This window comes from Camelus dromedarius, chromosome 5 (assembly GCF_036321535.1).
Source record: "Camelus dromedarius isolate mCamDro1 chromosome 5, mCamDro1.pat, whole genome shotgun sequence".
NCBI lineage: Eukaryota > Metazoa > Chordata > Mammalia > Artiodactyla > Camelidae > Camelus > Camelus dromedarius.
The window spans coordinates 44,671,510-44,694,984 of NC_087440.1; the positions used below are offsets into that span (position 1 = coordinate 44,671,510).

At 33.6% G+C, this 23,475-nt stretch overlaps 2 long non-coding RNA genes across 13 annotated transcripts in view; one reads left to right on the forward strand and one right to left on the reverse strand.

Moving 5' to 3' along the window:
• LOC135321303 (uncharacterized) overlaps positions 1-23,475 on the forward strand; it is a 277,107-nt gene that overhangs the window by 170,869 nt on the left and 82,763 nt on the right. The window lies entirely within an intron of this gene.
• Positions 1-23,475, reverse strand: part of LOC105092120 (uncharacterized) — a 207,766-nt gene that overhangs the window by 102,175 nt on the left and 82,116 nt on the right. For 9 of the 10 annotated variants that reach the window (XR_010380949.1, XR_010380950.1, XR_010380946.1 and 6 more), the window contains exon 3: positions 22,602-22,701. This is a non-coding gene — a long non-coding RNA (uncharacterized LOC105092120). The remainder of the gene's footprint in view (positions 1-22,601; positions 22,702-23,475) is intronic. The other variant, XR_010380944.1, reaches the window with a different exon arrangement.

Below are 23,475 nucleotides of genomic sequence, written 5' to 3' on the forward strand. Positions count from 1 at the left end.
GAACAGAGAAAAACAGTATCATTCATTTGTCTCACTCCCAGTACATTTTGAACATCTCTCTACAGTTTGGGAAATTTTCCACCTTATCAACCCAAAGTAAAAACTAGAACATATGCTTCTCCAGGCTTCTCTTCAGCTTGGATACTATCAGGTGATGCCCTTGAGCGATATGAAGAAACAGGAACAGTGCAGAAGGAAGGTGGAAACAGAAGCATTCCAATTCCGGAGACATCAGTGCTTGCAAGGTTGCATTCATGATGCAGAGTTGCTCTGTTGCTTGTGGCAGGAGCAGCTGTTGAAGACTATGTTCGTGGCAGGAATCATAGACACTGCTGGAGCTTCCTGGCTACTGCATTCACAGTGGCAGTGGCAAAGGAACTGACCTTGTGCCGGTTATGCAAAGCAGATTAAGGCATGATTCCTAGAAATCTAGCTTTAAGCATGTTTCTCTAGCCCTCCCAATATTCCAGAGAGATAATGCCCTTTCTTTTATTGCATTCCTTTTCTACTTTTTTGCCCTTCTCTGTCAGCCTCAGGGTTGCCTGAAATTAACAAGCACATATAGCTGACATATAGAAACTCATTGCATTCTAATAAAATAAATGCGTGGAAGCACCAAACATGACTAAATAAGAATATAAATGCAAGTATGAATTTGTTAGATAATTAGAAAAAGTCTGCATGTATTTGTATGTATGCATATTCATACATATGCATACATATATATTAAATAACATTCAATTTGTTTCATAAGATCCACACAGATACACATGTGTGCACACACAGACATTCCTCATAAAGGAGTAATTATAAGCATGAAATTCAATCCTCCTAGGCAAACTGATTACAGGGTTAGAGGTACTTTGTCTTCATTAAGATAGAACACCTTGTTCAAAATAAAGGTAAACTTTTGCCTTAAGCAAAAATTTTTCTCATGCCTCCTTAAGCTTGCAAAATACTTTAGAGGAAATAAACTTTCTCTATGTTCTGTATGTCAAAGCAAAATATAACTAATGATGAAAAATACTGATTAAAGAAGTTTTAAAAAATTGATACACAAATTCTTGCTAAAATAGAAATGAAAATTTTATTTTAAATAGTTGAACCCTACTTATTAGTGCTTTTATTTTCTCATAAGGAAATCAAAATAGAGATACAGGCACACATGTATGCATATATTATACTCTGTAGCATATGTATAACTATAAAGCCTTTTATATAAACATATGTATACAAAATAATCAAAATATAATTACTTCTTATATAAACACATTAATAACAATGTGTGTGTGTGTGTGTGTGTGAATCAGAAGGAAGGTGGAAGCTTCTGGCGGTCTTTCACATGATTATCATAAATTATATGTTACACTGCTTATTTGTCTGAATTGTCAGAACTTACTATTTAGCCAACTGACAAGAAAGCTAAGGAAAAAAAGCATGTATCCATAGGTACTTCACAAGAACATGTGAAATTATTTCCTTTCTTAAAATGAATTAAATAAATATTACAAATAACTTTTATTTTCAATCATTAATACTACAGAAGAGATAGAAATATCTTTTCATACCCTCCTTCCCTTAGTGTCACTATTGGCAGGGAATTGAATGGAATTGAATTAATAATAATAAATAAAATAATAATAATAATAAATAATAATTAATTTAAAATTTAATAATAAAATAAAGGGATCATTAATAACATCTTAACAGATAGTTATCCTCTTATCCTCAAGAATATAAAAAGCTACACTGATCCTTGGATTGCTTGCCTTTGAATGCATTAACAATTCTGAAGTCCAGCATAATGTTAAATTTTATCATAATGATAAGTCAGAATACAGGTTGAGGATTTTTGTGGGTCTTGCACTGCTCTTATATGTTTTTGATTAGTTTACCCAGAAATGTCAAATTCCACCTTGTTAATCATCTTTCCTACCCTCAAGATTCTCAAGGAAGATAAAAACCCTGGATAACACACATATGCACACAGATTTACAAATGGTACAGCAATGTCACACTGATGACTAGCCATTCTAGTGCCTGACACCAAAATAGAGGACTCCTGCAGAACTGTTAAATCCATTCCGTTTCACCTCTTAACAACAACAACAACAAATCTACAAACTGGCTACTTCACAGAATCTGCCTGCTTTACTTTTATCATTCTGATTGCACACTTGACTGTATTTATTATATGCATTCAATTCACTTGAATCATTCTGAGTAACTGGGTTAATGTAGGGGGAAAAAATCTATACCAGGCCTTGTGCATTATTTTCAAATGTTTATACCACTGACTTGGACCTCAGAAGGTGCAAGCAAATTTTCCAAACTATTCAGCAATTTTTACACAGAATTTAAAAATTATTATTTAAGTATTGATATTGTTTTGCCTTCTTAGTTTCTATTTCTATACTCATGAGTTAAAGAGAAGTTTATAAATCCCAGTGTATACACTATTCTTGCCAAAATATATTGTAAGTCCTTAAATATACTGGAAGAAGCCAAGTTCTGAAAGAAATTGGTGAGAAGTGAATTGGTTTCATAAGTAATTTAGAAGGACTTCTTACTTTCTTGTTGTGGCTTTGTTGTTGTGGTCACTTAGTGCGTGCTTAACCTAACTGCTTAGAGAGAGGAAGAGAAGGGAAGGACAGAGAAAATGACAGAGTGGCTGAAGATATTTTAATAAGTGTGTCATATACAATATTAAACATTTTATCTCTGCCGCAAAACGATCACTCTCTCCTCCTCAAAGCTTGGTAAAATCAGCCATACCAAAGACAATTTAAAAGTAATAATTGAAAAGCATAATATCTTATCACAATGATGTGCATACTTAAACATTATCCCCTCAATTGCCGGTAAGTGCGTAAAGGCTATGCTCTGGATTTTAACTGTCCTTTGTTTCCTGAAGTAGCAGGTCCTTGTGCATGGTAGTGGTTCAATAATTGTTTGTCAAGTGGACTTATACGTTGGACTTTATACATGAAAATTTGTGAGTTTTTAAGTCAGTTTTCTTAGCATTCAAAAATATGTTTAAAAAAGTAAATAAATCAGGTGTTATAAAATTCACTGCCAAATAGGTTTAACATTATTTAAGTTTCCAAAGTGCAGTATCTCTTTTTTACTCATGAAAAGGACAAATCAACAAGTATTAAGTGGAGGGTGTATATGTGAGGTAGCTGCGCATACCCATGTGCACCAAGCATATGTGTGACTGACTGAGTGGGAAGATGTTTTTAATCTGCCTATAACCAATCCCTGCCTTGGCTTGTGCCCTGACCAATCCCTGTGCTTCCAGTGGGGGCGCTCTTGTCATCCTGATGTCCTGGCCACAAGGATGACACCACAGCCTAAGCTATGCTTATTAGATTCGCTTACCAAGAAATCTGAATTTTAGATAAAACATACAAAAGGGTGGAAAGGGAGCCGGGTCACCTGAAAAGTGACCAAAGACAAAAGCCTAATAGATTTCCCTAGTTCCTGCCCTATTCGGGACATTGTCTGATTGATTATTTTAGCTACAAAGCATTTTTCCTATATATCATGTATATACTACATTCTGGAAAGAACTATGATTTGTTAAGAATGGTAAAATCTGAGGAACGGAATAATGAGTTTATCTTCATTTTTTTTTTCAAACTGTGTGTGTGTCATAGTTGTTACATGAGCACGCATTACATATTTATCTCATTTTCAAAAAATAGCATGACAAGGATATCCAAATACAACAAAGACAAAGAATTCATCTTCCTATCCCAGTATTTTATACCCGTTTGTTAAAACACAATCAAATTAGAATGTTCAAAAATTATCAGAGCATATAAAATTCTCTGAACATTCTAGAGAGATGGCTATTACAATTAATAAGCAGACACTGGTAGCAAAGGTAAACATATGCTAATTTTTTTTTTTTAATTGAAAAAAGCGAACCCAGAGGAGTACTATCACAAAAATACAAGCAGTCCTTCTTGGTAGATACTACCTATTGATTCAAATGAAAAGATTTTGGTAAAAGTGGAATCACACTGTAGTTAAAGTCATTCTCTCTGTACTAAGGTGAACTTTAATTTAGGAGTTACAAATACAAGTTGAGAGCCAGAAAGTGAGAATCCTCATTTGTAGTTCTAGCTGTTACTGGCCATTTGATTTTAGAAAACTCTCTCAACGTCTCTGACTCTAAATTTCCTCACCTACAAAGTGTACACTTAGCATCCAGTTCAATGTTTCAAAGTCTCTATAAATATTCATTAAAACATAATTGGCCATAATTATACATGTATAAGAAACAACCATAGAGTTTCCATCAAATTACCACTCAGAAGTCCTCACAATAATAGCTTGCAGGGTTGTTTTTTAAAAAAATGTTCCTAATCAACTTTGAGGAGAAAATTGAAAGTCAGACAGCAAGATATTAAGGTTACTGATTGCATTTGTGCAGTATAATCTTTAGCACACTCAGCACGAAGTTACTATGTTAAATAACGAAAAATGTTTTATCATGCAAACTCCTTTCTTTAAATAGTTGAAAATATTTCATCATAAAAGTCCCTTGCTTTAAACCTTTCACTGTTGTCTTAATGCATAGAGATTAAGCTATAAACATATTGTTATGACACTATCTTTCCCTTTCTTCCCTTCTGAATTTTTCCCATCATTATCTCTTCTTTCCTGTCTATACTTCAGCTATACTGGTCTTATAACTGTTCCTAATTTGTGCCAGACTAGCTTGTGTACTCAGTATTTGAATTTGGTGTTCTCTCTGTCTAGTGCTTTTCACCTACCATGTAAACATAATGTTGCAAATCTTAAATCACCTTAAATGCTGTCTTGCCAAAAAGGTCTCCCCTAAACTTTTTCCCTTACCATCTGATTTATTTGCTGTCTCAGCAGTTTATTCACTTCTTTGAACACTTATTGAAAGGACCGATTATTGATTTCATTTGCTTTTCATTTTGAGATAATTTTAGCTCTAAAGAAGTGTCATGAAAATGATGCAAATAGTTTCTATATATTTCACACAGTTTTTACTAATGTTAACAATTTATCTAACTATAGTATAATGATCACAACTAATAATTTGATTTGAGACTAATAATTACAGACTATATTTGGATTTATCAGTTGTTCTATGAATGTCTTTTTTCCAGCATCAAATCCATTTTCCCACATTGCATTTAGTTAATTATCTATATGAAGTATAGATTACATGAATCAGAAAGAAAATCCTGGTTGCTTTCAAATTTTGGCAATAATGTATAAAGCTACTATAAACACCCATATGCAAGCCTTTGTGTGGATATAGGTTTTCAACTCCTTTAGAGAAAAAGTAAGGGTACACACCTGCTGGATCATATGGTAAGAGAATGTTTAGAATTGTAAGAAACTACAACTGTCTTCCCCAGTTACTACCATTTTGCCAGTAACAAGTGAGAATTTCTGTTGCTCCATGTCCTTGCCAGCATTTGGTGGTGTCAGTGCTTTGGATTATGGCTATTCTAACAGGTGTGTAGTGGTATCCCGAATGTCTTTTAATTTGCATTACTCTAATGATATCTTTTCATATGCTTATTTGCCATCTGTGTATCTTCCTTGGTAAAAGGTCTTAGTTTGTGCTTCACGATTACTAATCTGGGTGGCATACAAACAACAGAAATTAATTTCTCACTCTTCTGGAGGCTGGCAGTCTGAGATCATGGTGCAAGTTCAGACTCTCTAAAGCAGAATGCAACTAAGAAGAAAGCAGATAGGACCAAAAAAAGTGTTTCACTCACTTATTAGCTGAATCTGGGTATTTTATTAAATGGACAATTGAGGAAGGAGAGAATATGATCTGTAATTATGTGGGGAAAGAGTTATCTCGCATGATATATGTATAGTCTTGTGTGTAACTGGTTTCGTCACAGCAAGCAGTGGGAATTCCAGCCTCATTCAAGTGTTATGATGGGCAGAGGCAGGAGGAAAGTGAACTATTTAAAGATAAAAGAGAATAATCATGAAAGTTTTAACCTAACAGAGAGTGAGAATAAATTCACTTTAAACTAGCAAGATAATTTAAAAAGCTCAAAATCATCTAAGATAGACCAACAACAAATAATAGGAATGCATTTTGTTGTTTGACATATTCATATTAAATACTGTGGAAATTTAACATAGCAGCAGCAGCTTTAAGGTGAAGCTGGGTCAGAAAAACCTCTGTGAAAACATATTAGGATTAGGATTATTTATTAACAACTCTACCCATTTTATAATATTTCTATTTTTAACCCTCCATAAAGATTAAAACTGGTCTACTTGCATAACATTTGCTTTTAGTTTTAATTAAAAACAGCTTCCTTGGTCATCCTTTCAATACAAAGATACACATATGCAGTAATTGATTCTTTAGAAAAATTATAGAATTTAACTGGAGGTTAATTCCTTAGCTTAGACTAAGTAAATCTGAATTGAGATTTATCTTGTCTGTGTTTTCTTTTTAAAAAATCTCATGAATTTTATTGTTTTGATTAACTGGCTTACCAATGAGCATTTATATTATATTTCCCCGAGAACTAATAGAAATGCTAACATTTAATTTTAAAATTTCTAAAAATGTGAAGCCATGAAATCTAAAAGAATAGACAAAGTGATGTGAAGTTTAGCCCAGAGAAATGTGGTTAAGTCTACTCTGTGCGTATATCCAGAGGCAGTTATTGCAGAGTAAATTATAAATTGAATTACATATGCAAAGTCTGAACTAGGGTTTGTCAGCTGAAATAAACACAACTAAAAGTCAAATAAGAAAGTGGGATTTGTATATTCTCAAAATCTTTCCCAAGATATTCGTTAACTATAGAGAAAAGACATTAATTCTAGACTGAACAGTCTTGACCGAAACCTTAACTATTTTGTCAAAATCAACATCACCAGTAGTGAAGAGTGATAAAACATAACATGATGGACTAAGAGGGAAATATAATTTTTCTGGTGCCCTCGACAAATACATAACTTCAGTCCAATACTGTGAGAACTTCAGACAAACCTGATTTGAGGGACGTTTAGCAAAATACCTAGTTAGTGGGGACTTGGAAGTGTTCATGATGAAGCAATGACATACTCAAGAACCATTATAGAGTGCAGAAGCCTACGGAGATTAAAAGGAGACAATTATAAGGTGGAATTTTGAATGGGATCTTGGAGGGGATAAAAGAGGAAAAAAATGGATGAAATTCCAATAAAGTCTTTAGTTTTCATACTGGTTCTGATAATTGTATACATTGTGAACATTATGTAAGATGTTAACTTGAGTGTAAACTGGGTAGGGGATAAACAGAAACTTTCTGTACTATCACTATGATTTTTCTTGAAGTCTAAATATAGTTTAAAATTTAAAAAGGTATTTAGGGAGGGGAAACTATAAAAATGGAAAACAGATTAGATTTTGTCAGGAGTTGGTGTTAGTGGAGGGATCGATTACCAAATGTTAACAGGAGGAAATTCTTTTTGATTATGGAACTATCTTGATGTGGTGGTGGTTACATGACTCTGCATTTGTTAAAATGCATAGAAATGTAAACCAAAAAGAGTGCATTCTACTGTATGTAATATTTAATAAACAAACACAAAAATGAAAACAATAAATAACCTGGGAAAACACTTGCAACAAATATTATAATATATTAATAATAAAAAATAGAAGAAATATTTATTAAAAATCTCAGTACATGAACAGCAATTCATTGCACAATTGCAAATAACAGCTAGAAGAATAATTGTGACAATTATTCAATATCTTAGCTATTAATTATATAGAATTAGAGTGAAATATCATGATAAAATAACTTATGTATAAATGATATTCAGTTATTTGAAGATTTGGTAAGTCGTTGGTAACTCATAACATTAAACAAAACATTCAAATAGAAATTAATTTATGTCAATCTGTTAGTTCAGTTTTTTGAGTCTCTCAATTTAATCAATTTTGGGTAAGGTGAACTGTAACTGTGTACCAAGTATTATAATATCCCATAGACCTGTTAAAGACAGAGGTGGTGCAAAGCTAAAACAATAATAGCACACTAAGTTGATGCAAAGACTCCCTGCTGTGAACAAGAAGTTATGCAAAAAGAAATGAGATACATGCACATCTGAGACTTCATGTCAGTTGACACAAAAAGCACCTTAAAGTCAGAATTAAAAGTTTAGGCTCATATGAAATTAGTTGATGGTGTTTGGACCTGGATTTTAGCCTCTCCAATTGGGAGCTGGGGTTGTAATGCACAATAGAAATAGTCATCCATAGTGTGGGAGGACCTAACACTGAGACTCCTGATTAAATGTGTAACTCTAAGTGGTCGGATATTTCTACGTAGAGGAGACCACAAACACTTCACCCAATGGCCTTATAGAAATGACATGAAATATTACAGATACTTTAAGATCTAGATAGGTTAGAAAGCATTCTGTAAAGAAAGCCCCAAATGAAGTATGCTGAATGCATTTTGCTTGCCCCTTGTAAAACACTGTCTCACAGTTTCCTTCTTGTTCTCTGCCCTCAGGCACTGACCTGGGTGGACTGCAGTAATGGAACCTCCTCGCTAGGGCTTCTGTAGTTTGAGTCCAATAGGAAACTGACTGAAGAACAGAGAGAGTGAGGAAAGTGAATTTAGGTTATTTAATCCCATAGCTCATCCTTCAGAGTAACAGGTCTATGGGATATTAATACTTGGGCAGATCCCCTTCACCAAGTCCTTTTTTGGGGCTGGAATTATTCTCACATATTAACACCAACTTTCAATCTTGTAGTAATTGGACCCTGACCACAAATCACCAGAATGTTTCTGTATAAAGCACTCCACCCTGTGGGCATAACAGAGCTCACCAGGGGGAACAACGATCCAGGAGCTATTCTCACCACAGTAGTCAGTCTGTTCTTTTCAGAGAGTCTCCAGCCTGCTTCTCAGGAATTATTCATTTCTCCTAAGAGAATCTACTAATCTCAAGGATGGATAATTGGCTTATCCCTGATGTGATAAACTGTACAATATGTTCCTCACCAGGGTATTAATTCTTAAGTGGAAAGCAGACTTTCAAGTGTCTACTGCATGCAACTTGCCTTGTGTTCATGCTACGGTTATTAAAGATTTCCATATATTGAAAGTCCCTACCTCTCCAGGGGACCACGTTCCCCTAGGAATTATACCTGGAAATCTCCAAACTAAGGCAAGCACATAGTACTCAGGGTCCCTACCTAGAGGGATAACAAACCTTCATGTGCACTGTTTGGGCTACTGTTCCCACAGCAAGAATATAAGCAACAAGGAAAATTGAACCAGAGTTTATAATTGAACTTAATAGAAATAAAGAAATTGTACTAATTTTGCTCTCGAAGCCAAGCTTACATTCATCAAGCAGGTTCAAGCACTGCTCTGGAGTTGTTTTTGCTGAGACAAGACAGTTAATAGTTTATTTTTCATGTTGTATCAGTAAAAATAGCACTGGTCAGGTGAAATCATATGCATCTAAGCTTAAGGGAAAGGCCATTTGAATCCCAAGATTAAACTGAATATTAAGATATGTTATTATGGTTTAAACTGAGCATTTAGATAAATGTACTCATATTATTTTTTAGAGGGACTAATAATCAATTTGCTTCTAATTATTTCTCTTATTTCAGTTGGTTTTTACATCCTTTCAAAGTCTTAAATATTAGTATTCAGCCCTTTCACATCAAATGACTTAAAAGCTACCGCTGCAACAAAAACAAAAACATACTAAGGAATAATTTTAGTCCAAGTAGAGATAATAATATTTGTATAACTTTCTGACAATCACACCAAGATTTTGTATTGATATATAGTTAAATACCATAGTAGTCAATCTTTCAAGTACAATTAGTGTATTCACAAAGATATGCAACCATCCCACTATCTAATTCCAAAATGTTTTCTACTTGTATAGCATTTTTATATTTATTCATTGGAGAAATATCTATTCAGATCATTTATCCATTTAAAGATTTGGTTACTGGTATTTTTATTGTAGAATTGTAAGTGTTCCTTTTATATTCTGGATACTACACTTTTATCATCATCTATGTGATTTAGAAATCTTTTTTCCCATTTTATGGGATGACTTTTCATTTTCATCATACTGTCCTTTTTTATTGAAGTATAGTCAATTTACAATGTTGTATTAATTTCTGGTGTATAGCTTAGTGATTCATTTATATCTATCTACCTATATATATTCCTTTTTGTATTCTTTTTCATTATAGGCAATTACAAGGTATTGAATATAGTGATCTGTGCCATGCAGTAGGACCTTGTTGTTTATCTATTTTATATATATAGTAGTTAATACCTACAAATCTGGTATTCCCAATTTATCTCTCCCCACCCCCTTTCTCCCATAAGGTTGTCTTCTACATCTGTGAGTCACAGTGTCCTTTGAAACACATTTTTAATTTTTATGAAATCAATTTGTGTATATATTCTTTTCACCTGTGGTTTTTTTTTTAACATTTTTTGTTGATTTATAATCATTTTACAATGTTGTGTCAAATTCCAGTGTAGAGCACAATTTTTCAGTTATACATGAACATACATATATTCATTGTCACATTTTTTCTCTGTGAGCTACCATAAGATCTTGTGTATATTTCCCTGTGCCATACAGTATAATCTTGTTTATCTATTCTACAATTTTGAAATCCCGTCTATCCCTTCCCACCCTCTGCCCCCTTGGCAACCACAAGTTTGTATTCTATGTCTATGAGTCTGTTTCTGTTTTGTATTTATGCTGTTTGTTTGTTTGTTTAGATTACTCATATGAGCGATCTCATATGGTATTTTTCTTTCTCTTGATACCATTTTTAAGAAGGCTCAGTCTATCTCAAGATCATGAATATTTACTCATATATTTTCGTCTATGAGTTTTATACATTTATCTCTTACATTTAGGTTTATGATTCATTTTTGAGTTAACTTTTGTATTTGGTGGGAGGTAAATATCTAGTTCCATGCTTTTGCATATAGATAACCATTTTTCTCGGAGTCATTACTCAAAAAGATTGTTTTTCTCAATTAAATTACTGTGGCACCCTAGCTGAAAATCAATTGGCCACTAATAATAGAGTGTCAAACTATGTGAGGCCAAAACTAATAGACTGCAAAGAGAAACAGATGAATCCACTATCATAGTTGGAGACTTCAAAACCCCTCTGTCAGAAAGGGCATATCCATCAGGCAGAAAATCAATAAGGACATAGGTGATAGGTGAACTCAACCATACTATCAGTAAATAGGGTATAACTGACATCTGTAGACGACTTTATCCAGCAACATAGTACACATTCTTCTCAAGCTCACATGGAGCATTTATCAAGACAGACCACATTCTGGGCCATAAAATACAACTTAAGAAATTTAAGAGAACAGAAATCATGTAATGTTTTATCTCAGATCACAATGGACTTAAACACAAATTAATATCAGAAATGTAACTGAAGGATATCCAAATACATGGAGATTCACCAATATACTTCAAAACAAAACATAGGTACAAGAAGAATCTCAAGAGAAAGTAAAAAATATTTGGAACAAAATGAAAATTGAAACACAACATTACATTTGGGAGATGGTGTGAAAGCAGTGCTTAAAGGGAGATTTGTATCATCGAATGCGTGTAAGAGAGAAAAAAGGAAGATCTAGAATCAGTCCTCTAAGTTTCTACCTAAGGAAACTAGAAAAAGAAGAACAACTTAGACCTAGAGTAAGCAGAACAGAATAAATAAGAATTAAATCAATGAAATAGAAATCAGGAAATTAATTAAGAAGATCAATGAAGCCAAAAGCTGTTGCCTTGAAAAGATCAATAAAACTGATAAGCCCTTTGTCAGGATAAGAAATTGAAAGAGAAGACACAAATTACTAATATCATAAATGAAAAAGTAGACATTGCTCCAGATCCTGTGACATTAAAGGGAGATAAAGGAATACCCTGCACAACCCTATGCCTTCAAACTTGATGACCTAGATGAGATGGACCAATTCCTTGAAAGATACAATTTTCTTAAACACATACAAGAGGAAACAGACAATCTGAAGAGGCCTATATATATTAAAGACCCACATGGGTTGACTGTGAATTCTATCAAACATTTAAGGGAGAAATTTACCAATTCTCTGTAATCCCTTTCAGAGTACAGAAACAGAGAAAATACTTCCTAACTCATTCTATGAGGCCAGCATTAATCTAATACCAAAACCAGGCAAGGACATTACAAGAAAATAAAACTACAGACCAATAACACTCATGGATATAGATGCAAAATTCCTCAACAAAAATGAGCAAACTGAATCCAACAACATTTGTCATGGGAATTTCCTTAAATGCCTGGAACCCATAAGCTACACGAAAATTAAAAAAAGAAAGAAAATAAACATAAATTTCGTGACTCCTGTGCAAACCAAATGAAAAACTCTAAATCAATAAATTATTAAACTTATTATTATAATTGTTAGTTATTAAAATATTTTTGTTGCCACATTAAATAATATTATCATTGCCCTGAGCTAATCAATTCTTTTTATTAATAATCCACTAGTCAGCTCATTTGCTTGAATTGTCGATGAAAGTGGAACATGAAGGAGAAGAGTAACTGATGTGTGTGCATCCAGTCATTTCATATATTTACAGTTGAACAGTTTGAGTTATAAAACCGGTCTATTCAGACAACTTAGTACCCACTGTCTTCTAACCTACTGCTAACCACACAGCTGCTTATCATTATTGGCATTAATTTCAGTTCTACGAATCATGCTCTTATTTTTCTGTGTGACATTTACTAAAGAAGAGAATTTTCTTTCAGATGAATGTTATTTTGTGATTTTCTGTGATAAAACAATGAGACCAGGATTATGGAACATAAATCTTATATTGCATAGCCTCTCAATGAAAGTAAATATTGAAAATAAAGGTATATTGCATATAACATACGAATTGAAATACTTTTATAAATCACAAGAATATACGAAATAATATTTATGTTGAAAGTGTGTTTTTCCCTCATGACTTTCACATAAATTTTCATTTAGTAAGTCATAGCCAGAAAAATCTTACTGTAACAGTAGTAAAATACCACTCTAACATGAAAATACTTGAAATGCTTGCTTTACAAAAATAAGACTAAGCATTAACATTAGGAATAGTAAGGAAAAAGTGATTCTTTCTAGTATCCTGATAATTCTTCCTCTAAAGAAAGTGGCCCCCCCACTCTCCAGCAGAATTTTACTATCTTCAATTTTCATTCCGTTGGGGCTTCTTCATGGCAAGAATATGGATCTACACACACAGGGCATAATTACTTCACCAACCTTTATTTTTAAATCTCGTGGTTCTGCAATGTTCCCCATTAATTAATTATGTATATGTACACACACACACACACACACACACACACACACACACACGCTTCTTCCCATGATTATTTCACTATCTTGAGGTTTCTCTGTAACATTTCTTCCTCTCTTCACCTATTATGTAGCAAATGGTTTGAAGAGGCATGACTATTCCCTCTGCTTTATGATTTAAACCATTTGGGATGATTCTGTGCCTCTTACCACCATTGACTAGTTCATAAATCCCAGGCATAGAACAATGGGTGTGCGTGTGTGTGTGTGACATTAGCCTGAACACAAGAATGATTCAGGTTTTGTTCAACGTACTTGAATTTCAGAAATTTTTCTGAGAACCTTGAAACAGACATTTTCTTCATGATGTAATATGTAACTGGAAGCTTGGATTTGCTGAAGTCATTTGCTTCTTTGAGGGAAACCAGTTTGAGGATGAAGCTGACACAAAAGGAAAGAATGGTTGGGGAGAAGGGTAGAGCTCAGTTGGTAGAGTGCATGCTTAGTACACATGAAGTCCTAGGGTCAATCCCCACTACTTCCATTAAAGTAAGTAATTAAATAAACCTAATGACCACCACCATTCCCCCAAAAAGGGAAAGAACAGTTGATACAAACAGAAAGTAATGGAACAAGAAACCTGATTAAAGGAATAAAAATGTCTTTCTATATCCTTTGCTCTTCTAGCTAGTTTTAGTTGGGTTACTATTTAACCAACTTTTAAAGGCAGCAGGTACATAAATCACTCATGATCATTGTTTTCTATATGAACAAACATGTTTATTTAAAAACATCATACATCCACTATCTACATAAAACGTCTGCCTTGATTGATAAACTTTATCTAGGTTAAGAACAGGAGTTCTATACTACACTTGCAGTTGATTCTCAAGTCTTTAATTTCTAGTAAAGATCAAGTTTCCATCAATAAAAATAACATGCACCTAGTGGTACTTACGACTTGTATTAGTCAGCCATTAGTATTGTAACCAATTTAAAGTTGTATGAAATTTATCTAGTTCCAAGGACTATTTAACCTAGTTGAAGAAATATCTAATAGTTTTTGTTCAAGAGCAAGTATTTTTCATAATATAACTGTGACCAAGCCCCAACTCATAGATTCTTTGTTGTATTTCCTTCGTGTATCAATGTGTGTTTATACTCATATGTAGATATTTTATAATCTATTTTGGATATGAATACTAATCCTTCTTATGGACTCATAATATTAAAAGAGACAGATGTTATAATTTGCTTTTATTAAAAATGTAGACTTATTATCACTTATGTGGATAAGTAATAACTTATCCATTAGTTTCTTCTACTCTTTAAAAGCAAGCTGAAAGAAATGTAATTATAATCAATCATTTAAATTGAACATTCTTTTATTATGCTGTCAGTGAAGCTTCTCTAAATCAATATTTCTCAATCTAGAGAGACAAGAAAAATATGAAATGTTTCAAGATTAAATTTCTAAAGAAGGCTACATAAAATTATGTTTAAGTGCTATTTAACTAAAATAATTTGAAGATTTTGATAGGATTGTGGGTGTTTGGAGGACTTATATAGTACGATTCACTTCTTTGCTTGAGCTATATAATTGTTCAATGTCATTTACTTATTTATTTTAACAAAATGAATTTAATGAATAAACTGAACAAAATTTGTCTATTTTTAACAAAAATTTACATCATTTTCACTCTGTAAATTTTATTGACATAGAAGCTGTAAGTGCAGAGTGAAATAGAACACAGTTCCTGCCTTCAAAGGACTTCCATTCTCTCCTTGCTGGGATGCTATAAATTTTTACAAGTACATAATCATCTGTCACCAAGAAGCTGCTCTACTTCTACATGCTCATTTTTCCTTCTATCGCCTGGCCCTTTAGTCTGTAGTCAAATTGCCTACATCTGAATACAACTCTCTCACACTGTAAAAATTATAACCATGTCAGTGGAAGTTAAAATGTATTAAACTTTTAAAAATTAATTATATTTTAATATTATTGCATACAACATGGCTTTAGCTATGTAGAAGGCATAATATTACATATCACTAATTTTGGAGATTTAGCTACATTTTTATGAGTATTAATATTTTTATTGATATAATTAATATTTATTGAACAGCTCTGTATTACAAGCACTTTACTAGCTGTAGGCAAATCCATTCACTGTTGATTCTCTTTAAATCTAATCAAAGAGGAAAATTAATACTTTTGGGAATGAAATAGTGCAGAGATAATGACTTTCCCTAGGGTGGAATCTGTCTGCATTATACAAATATTTCATACAGGGCTAGAAAGTCTTCTCTGGGTAGAAACAGATGCATTGTGCACTTTTTTCCCTGACTTAAATATACTCTTTATATTTTATGAATTAGTTTAGAAGGCCATTGAAATGATGCATTTTAGAAAATATATTTTCCCTCTATTCTTGATCAAGATTTTGTTTTTTTATTTCAAAAAGATATTTTCTAGATATGCATTAAGGAAATTTTGTTCATTGATCTATTTTACATATTAATAGCATCAGCATAATATATTAAAACAAATATCTACTATATAATGCTTTATACACAATTCATATTATTCAAATAGTTATATTATTATGGAAACATTTCTACCAAACATTTCTAGTTAAATTATGATTATGATCTGACCTATGAAAGCCAATGTATACTTCTAACTGCTATTAATTTTGAATCCACTAAAATAGTCAAAATTTTAATGAAATTTTTGGGTCACAATAATTTATAGGAAAGATGTTCACCACATAAGTGTATAAAGTGCATACATGCATAATCTCACCACCTTGGTACTGATGGTTAAACTTTTCAAAGACTCCTCTGTTTTTTTCTTTAAAAAATGAAAAATTTAATACATAGTGATATATCTTATTTATTAATTTATTATATTTTGATGGCTTAAAAGTTATTCTTCAGTACTCCAAGGCATGTTTTCATAGCTAAAGAATATTATTTTGTAAAGATGCATTATCATTTTGATATTATTCCCAAACTATGGGCAGTTATGTTGTTTCCAACTTATTCTTTAAGATAAACTGCAATTTCGTTTTTACCTCTAAGGACTTACATAACAAATGATATGTAAGTCCTTAGAGAAGAATTACAGTATTTTGCCTTAGTTAAAATGTATTAAAAGTAGACATACCTTTTTAAGGATCCTGAAACATTGTGAGATTACTTATTAGACAGTCATACTAATTTACAAATGGCACAATATCAATGTATTAGTTAAGATTGACCAAAATTTTATTTAAAAAGAAAAACCTGGTACAGAAAATAAACATTTATTTAAGGATATCTATTTCAGTGGGGCCACTGTCATTCAATCTGTCATTAAAGACTGAGTGTCTTCCTCTTTGGCATCTGCATCAAGGGGCCTAGGACCTGGGAGAAACAACGACTGCTTTAAAACCTTGGCCCGAAATATATCATTTCTACCCAGAATTCAATTTCTTCTCTTCTATTAAGTTCTTCTCACTGGGATCCAAATATATTCTCAAATGTATTATTATTTTAAAATACAATTTATAATTACCCTGGATCAGTTTCATTCTGATGTGTGTCTTTTTTTAAAAAATTTTGTTCTTGAAAGAGTCTTTTTTGTTATAGCTCATCTAATAAAATATAACAAAACTATATCTACTCATAGATATTTTCCTTTCTTACATAATATAGAGCAGCTGGCTGTTGTTTTGTAAGAATATAAGACATTTTCATCATTTCTCCAATGATAACTACTTGCTTCAATACAATTACATTTACATCTGCATGCTTGAATTCTTTCTCTGTATATGTATATACAATGAATTTCTAAACTGATTTGTTTTACAGATTATATGACAATTAAATCTAACATTTTAATATCAACAATACACTTAGGTTAACTGAAGAGGCAAAATTATGACAAGTATGATCAATTTTTGCATACACACAAGCAATGACAACCATGTCATGACAGCTATTCAAGCAGCAGTAATTTTAAAATGACATCATTTTAAGATACCATTCAGTTTCAGAGGCTTTAAAATGTGGAAAACATGCCTCTTAGAATTGATGAAATGTAGTCAAGTACAGATAGATGTAGTTTAATAGATTGCTAGACAGAAAGAAAAATAGGGAAGAAGTCTGTTCTAAATTCATGATTTAAAAAATTGACTTATTTTAGAAAAAAGAAGTACCTTAATATCATCCAATTAGTTATTTGGCTGTGATGAAATTTAGAACGCAGTGATGAAGAAGAGACCAAAACATATTTGAAAAAATGCACACAATACATTGAAACTGAGGCACAATAAACAAAATGTTCATAAATTACAACTTGAAAGTGTAAAAATTAAAAAGAAAAATAGAAGAAAAATATAATATGTGGTGGGTTAAATTCTACTAGCTTTCAGGTTGTAAATGTCAAAATTTCAGGGACATAGAGCACTTGAGTGTCTGCCATTATGACCTAAAAATTAGGTATGTAATTCATTTTTGGCCAGCAGGAATTCATAAAAGGAGGATTGTAGTAAGTACAATTGAATTTCTTTTAGGAGCAGCAATACAAAATTGACAGAGGGTGGCTCTTGATATAATTTTATGACCTTTAAAAAAGGCTTTGGTTACTCTGTTTTACAAAGGACTGTAATATAATGGGAGAAAGTATGGCCTTGTAGAAAAGTCACTTGAATCTATGAAAAGATGCTTTCGCTATCAAAGGAAAATGGTACTAATTGAAATGGTTTGGAACTAAATAGAATATTTGAAAACATAAAACAATTTAAATCTTAATTATTTCCTTAACTTAACTGAGCAAAAATGTAAGTGAAATATCAGACAAGAAAGGTAGGACATGTGTATCCTTTACAAGTCTTGCCCATTGGGGCAAATGAAGTTCAGTCATTTATAAAATACCATTAACTTGTAAAAATTTAAATTAAATTAAATGCATTAAAATAACACATCAGACAATACTGAGATTACTTACATGAACATTCCACATAGGAAATGCATTTTTATTTTTATAGACAAAAACTCTTGCCATTTAGGATACATCATTGTAAGAATGAGACATAAGCTGCTTGCTATTTCATGAAAAATAATCACATTTATGGAAAAGGTTGGATAAACAATGTACATGTATAACATTTACACATAAAAATAACTTGCAGCTGTTCTTACAAAAAAAAAACCCCAAAATTAAAAATTTCCACATATATACAGTCAATTAATCTTCAACAAAGGAGGCAAGAATATACAATGGAGAAAAGATAGTCTCTTCAACAAGTGGTGCTGGGAAAACTGGACAGCCAGATGTAAATAAGTGAACTTAGAACACGCCCTCACACCATACACAAAAGAAAACTCAAAGTGGCTTAAAGACTTATACATAAGACAAGATACCATATACCTCCTAAAAGAGAACATAAGCAAAACATTCTCTGACATAAATCTTAGCAATGTTCTCCTAGGGCAGTCTACCTAGGCAATAGAAATAAAAGCAAAAATAAACAAATGGGACCTAATTAAACTGATAAGCTTTTGCACAGCAAAGGAACCATAAATAAAACAAAAAGACAACCTACAGAAAGGGAGAAAATATTTGCAAACGATGCAGCTGACAAGGGCTTAATTTTTGGAATATATAAACAGCTCATACAACTCAGTAACAACAACAACAAAAACAACCCAATCCAAAAATGGGCAGAAGACCTAAACAAACGTTTCTCCAGTGAAGACATACAAATGGCCAATAGGCACATGAAAAAAAAAAAAGTGCTTAATATTGCTAGTTATCAGAGAAATGCAAATAAAAACTACAGTGAGGTATGACCTCATGCCAGTCAGAATGGCCATCATTAAAAAGTCCATGAACTATAAATGCTGGAGAAAAGGGAACCTTCCTACAGTGTTGGTGGGAATGTATTTTGGAGCAGCCATTATGGAAAACAGTATGGAGATTTCTCAAAAAACAGAAAATAGACTTATCCTGTGATCCAGCAATCCCACTCCTGGGCATATATCTGATTGTGGTATATTTATACAATGGAATACTACTAAGCCATAAAAAAGAATGAAATAATGCCATTTGCAGCAACACGGGTGGATCTGGAGACCCATATTAAGTAGAATATACTTAGTTTGAAGTCATGCTAAGTGAAGTAAGCCGGAAAGAGAAAGCAAAATACCATATGATATCACTTACATGTGGAATAAAAAAAAAAGTTACAAATGAACTTATTTACAATACAGAGACAGACTTACAGACATAGAAAGCAAACTTTTGGTTACCAGGGATGTAAGGGTGTGGGGAAGGATAAATTAAGATTTTGGGATTTGTAGATATTAACTACTGTATACAAAATAGATAAGCAACAATGTCCTACTGTATAGCACAAGGAACTATACTTAATATCTTTAATAACCTATAATGAAAAAGAAATATAAAATTATATGAGGAAAATTATATCAATATAAATAAATCACTCTGCTGTACACCAGAAAATAACACAACATTGTAAACTGACTACAATAAAGAAGTAAAAATTTAAAAAAATTTCTAGAGTAGAAAAAATAGTCAATTGGAAACCAAATCAACCCATCTGAGCTAAAGCACTAAGAGGTCCAGAAGTTGTGCTAAGTGTTCTCCTAGATTGTTTTTATTTTTTTAATTAATTGATTTTATTGTTGTAAAATTAACACATGGGGAGAGCACAGATATGAAGTATACAATTTTCTGAGCTCGGTAGTTTGGAAAAATGGCTGCAAATTATTCCTCTCCCTATAACCAAGCCCTTTGCCAGTATGGTCCCACACTCAGTCTAGGGTGGCCTTGTGACTTGCTCTGGCCAACGAGATATTGGAGCATGAGATACAAGCAATGCAGTGAAAAGTGTTTTCACATGGGACTTGCTGGTTTGCTGCTTGGGGGAACCCTCAAACCACAATTGCACAAGTGTTGTGACTTTTATTAATTAACATTTGTTAAGTAGAGTCACAGGGTATTCAAATGATGAGCCTGGTTCAACAAAGACCACAAGACTCTGGAGGAATTACATGGCAGCTTGGAGGGACCACTCAGAAGGTCAAGGCAGGGTGCAGGCAGAGAGTGAGCTGCAGGATCTGGGGCATAAGCCTTTATTAGCTATCCAGAGTAGAGCGTTTTTGGCTTTCATGGGCTGGGGCCAAATTGTCAATTCAAACCAAAAAGATTGGGCTTTTGGTAAGCTCCATCTAAGGGGTGTACAAGGAGAAAGAGCTGGAGAGAATGCTTATCATCAGGGATTAGGGAAGTCATATCAGGAACTTACTTGTGACTCTGCAGGCTGTTATCCAAGGTCTCACACTCTCAGGAGGATCTGGTGTAAGTTTGAAGCCCCCTGCAGGCTGCTTAGCCACACAAAATGGATGCAAGGCAGCAATGCAATGGAGTCATTTAGCTAATTAGTCAACAGTAAGAAGGCAAGTGTAGCCTGTTAGATGATGGTCAACATGTGGTCAAGCTGTTTCCTTTGCTTCAGCTGAAACTTAATGAAACACCACATATGCAAGTGTGGTCATCCTAGACATCTGGTTCAATCCAGGACACCAGCTGACCTCAGTTATTGGTTGAGTTGATCCACATCCTAACCTCCAAGGTGACACAGCTAATAATTGTATTTTTGAATTTGTGTTTTACAAGTAAAGACCATGGGACAACAGAGCATGCAAGAAGGGCTTGGATTCTTAGTTGACATACAGTCACACCATCTACAGACTCATTGACTCCCTGGGAGCTGTTCTTTCTCTTGGTGCCCAGGGCTCCCTCTGACATTCCTTCTCTGCCTGCCCTTCTCTCCCTGTTCCTGCCCAGTGACCACTGCTGCTTTCAGTGGTTTGGTCCACGCATTCAGAGGATCAGGTCTAGTGTGGGCAAACTTCTGTATCTCAGGGAGAGGCATGGTGGCTGGATGTCTGTCTGCAAACTCTGTTCCTCTTAATTCGAGTAACAACGCACTAAATGGTATGCATAAGAATGTTCATATCAGCATTGTTCACAATCCAGTTAGGAAGAAACTCAAATGCCCATCAGCAGTGGAAGTTGAAAAATAGCATGTGGTATGTTTATGTAATAGAATGCTATGCAGCAATGAATATTCTCCTACCTGACCTCACATAACATCAGAACTGCTATATGTGAAGCAATATAGATACATTTCACAAACAATGTGGAATAAAGGAAGCCAGCTTTGATTACATTTGGTCATCTATGTCTCCTTTCCTATAGTATGCTTCTTTCCTTGGTTACAACTAATTTCTATAAGATCCTTGCTGAACAGTATGTTGACCACAGACCTATAGTATTGGCATCACCTAAGAAATCCAGAAACCTAGGTCGTATCCCAGATCTACTGACTATGAATATGTATTTTAAGACCACAAGGTGATATATATACCCATTAAAATTTGAGAAGACTGTATTAGACAGAAACTCCAAAAACATTTTTATTAGCTTTTTTTCATGTAATCTCATATTCACATATCTTATCAGTGTCTGCCGCTAGTGGAGGCCATCACTAAACTGGCTTTCTTTCTTTTCTGCCACCTGTTCTCAGATAAATCCTTATGCCATCTTGCTGCTATTCATGTCTGTACACCTCAAGTGTGTGATTTTTCATTACAGATAAAGTCCACAAATGGATTCTTTATTTGCTTTTATTTTCTTTATGATCTTCTCTACTTACCCAGGCAAACTCTCTTTCAAAGAAGACAGAAGAACAACCTGGCCTTTTGCCTACTTCATTTTGTTCCTTTCTAAATTTAATGTAATGGAAATGACTCTAAATTTTTGGCACAATGATATCACTTCAAATAATATTCTACTCCAATACATATTTTATTATTTTTGTGTGAGTTGTTGGTTAACTATATCTGGGCATTATAGACATCATATTGGTTATTTATTGTCCAAAAAACAACTTATTGTTATTTATTATCTGACAGTTACCAAAATCCTACATAATGAGTCAACTAAATAATTATATACATTTTTGTCTTACTTTTATAGCTATATATTTATCATTTGGATTCAGCCAGGTCAATTCAACCATTATGAGTAATGAGAAATAAAACTTATTATGAGAATTAAGTCCTAAAATTGTGGGTGAAGTTGGGGAAGTAAAGATATTAAAGATGACAAAGGATCAATGGAAAGTCACTCACCATTGGCCACGGAGGTATGCTGGTAAAGCAGCTTACGGAAGATTTTTACTCCTTGGCTGGTAGTAGGGCTGAAGTTGGTTGAGGCCAGACCTGCAGCTGTCTGGAAAAAATACGGACATGGAATGAGGGAATGCAAAGAACGCTACAGCCTGTGAGAAAAAGTACAACCTGTGAGGACAACTAAGCCCTCCTGTTTCTCTTGCTTTCTACTCTGGGCCTTCTTGATGCTGTGTGTGGAATACTACAAAAATCGCATACTCACACATGCATGTTCCTGGAAATGCACTAAAGTTACTACCCATGGGCCAAACCTTGAAAGGTGGAAGACGGACATCAATAAATGTTTCTTATAAATAAACCTCTTATAAAAGCAAGCAAACAAACTTTTGGGTTTCCTAAGGCCACGGCTTCTCGGTTGTACATGTCTACCTGAATGCTTTAGCTACCCATACAAAAGGCAAAATTTTAATTTTAATGTCACTTTACGTAACCACCTGAGGGACCCTGCACTTGTCAGGGATAGGCACTATGCTGTTGATTGTGTTGTTGTCATTACAGTACCTGTTAACATAACCTGGTAACGTCTATACCTTTGCCTTTAACAGACACTCAGTCTAGAGGCTAGCTCCAAACACTTGTTTGTTTTTGATCTGCCTATACTGCCATTCATCTTACAAACATCACTATGATGGATAAATGTCTTGTTTCACTGATATGTTGCTTCTGATATGAGGCCCTGGCAGAGCTGGGGAGGTATCCTCTAACCACATCCCATACGACCTGGTTCACAACCATGACACTATCGTATATGCTCAGTTATCTCAAGTTTGTTCCTCATAATTCTTAAGGATTTTTTTTTTCTATTATGCCTTGG